Here is a 1,960-nt window from a genome sequence, read left to right as displayed (position 1 = left end):
CACTTTGTCCATAAGAAGGGATGATGGGCTTACTTCCTTCAAATCAACATTCAGATTCTTAAACAAAACCTGAAAGGCCACAATAACAATAGTGAATATAGTATATTATCGGAATTGATGTTATAAACTTTTTGATTATGATGTGTGTAATATGATGTGTGTGCAGAAGAGTAGGGATCTTGCTGGGTACCATAGTTTTCAGCATAAGTAACCTGAACAGGAAGGGTTTGTCCGCTTGCAGCCCCACCGTATGCATGGTACACATCCACCACACCATGTGTGGCTGCAACTGCAACTGGTTGTGCATACGAATCTTGACTGTTCACCATTGTCCTGCAACCTATATATATATATATATATATATATATATATATATATATATATATATATATATATATATATATATATTACAACTGCAACTGGTAACACTGTAACTCCTAGGCACCAAGAAGGGTATTTTTGGAAATTGTAAAAGATCAAAAAGGGTATTTCAGGAAAGTGAAAAACCCAAAAGGGTATGTCTGGAAATTGAGATACCTGAACAAGCTCTTCATTTTCAGTAGCACAATTGGGTTTATCTTCATTTTCAATAGCACACTTGTAAAAATTTTAAACTTTTAAAACCCATCTTAGAAGGACTAAAGGTTAGAAAGGAGAAGTAATGAAGCTATGAGTTGAGAAAAGAGTAATCACAGCAAGGTCTCTAAAACAGACCTGCTGTTCAAAACGGATTTACTCCAAAATCTAAAACAGAAACATAGCTTTAACTAAATTTTATAGAAAACTATGATTGTTCAGGATTCCAGAACTATAAAGAACTCCTTCTAACTCCAAAGGATGAATTAAATATGAATTTTACAAAAAGGTGTATCACTTCTATCTCCAACAAGACAGTCAAGTGAGGTTGGCCAATTCTACCAAACTTGTGAGTAGAATTAGTCCATAACAAAATTCAGAGAAGTAAAGGACATACAAATGAAAGTCTCAGAGTTGAAATTGAATGAAAAGCATTTCCCAAGCTCCGGATATAAAATTCACATTGTGGACAATCACAACACTAGTAAAAGCTGGTGACTGCCCACTGATCTGGAGTCTGGATCAATTCTAACCAATTTATAATTGGAAATAACACCCCATCTACTCCAGATCTTAAATTCATAGTATCAGGAACATATAGAAACTTGGAATCACTCTGGATCCTTTTCCAAGCCTTATAAATGATGAAAACAAAATGACATATCAGAACAGACCCGGATCAGACCTAACAGCAAAGATTCCATTCTTGCACATAGATAAAGTCCTTACCAGTGAAGTTGGGCTGCTTAAGAAAGTTAGCCAACTCAATTTGTGAACTTTGGGAACTGGTTTGGGGTCCGTTTGAGTTCTATAGCTCAAGGTATGATTTTTACAATATGACTATTGATCTGATGGAAAACAGAATCATAGCCACCCGTGATTCCATTGTTAAAAAAAAGTTCTACTAAGAACTGATACAGATACAAGACATGAAATCTAAGTAAACCATTGAGATGAACATGTAGTCAACATTTCATAGATGTAAACATGATATCCCATGCCTCTAACATGGAACATGATATACACATATCAAAACTTTTAATTGAATTTACAAATACATACACTAGCCAAAATCAAGGGATATCAAGTACCTTAGTTGATGACTTGAGTAGTGAACTACAGTCATTTTCTGTGCAATCCATTATGTAGATCATTGGAACTGGGTAAAAGAAGAATAAAAACCAATGAGTGGACAGAAAAAAAGTAAACAGGTAAAAGGAGCTAAACAGAAAGTTATACCAAATGAAAACACAAATGCCATCTACGCCTTACCATTCCTTGAATGTCTGATATACCTCGCGAACCACAAGTTCTTCCAGCTTATGATCATCAGGTTGAACACTTGTTACTAGCATTGTGATATCAATATCAAAAAGTTTCCACC

The sequence above is a fragment of the Lactuca sativa genome, chromosome 4 (genome assembly GCF_002870075.4).
Source record: "Lactuca sativa cultivar Salinas chromosome 4, Lsat_Salinas_v11, whole genome shotgun sequence".
Lineage (NCBI taxonomy): Eukaryota > Viridiplantae > Streptophyta > Magnoliopsida > Asterales > Asteraceae > Lactuca > Lactuca sativa.
Note: the sequence above shows the minus strand (reverse complement) of the source record.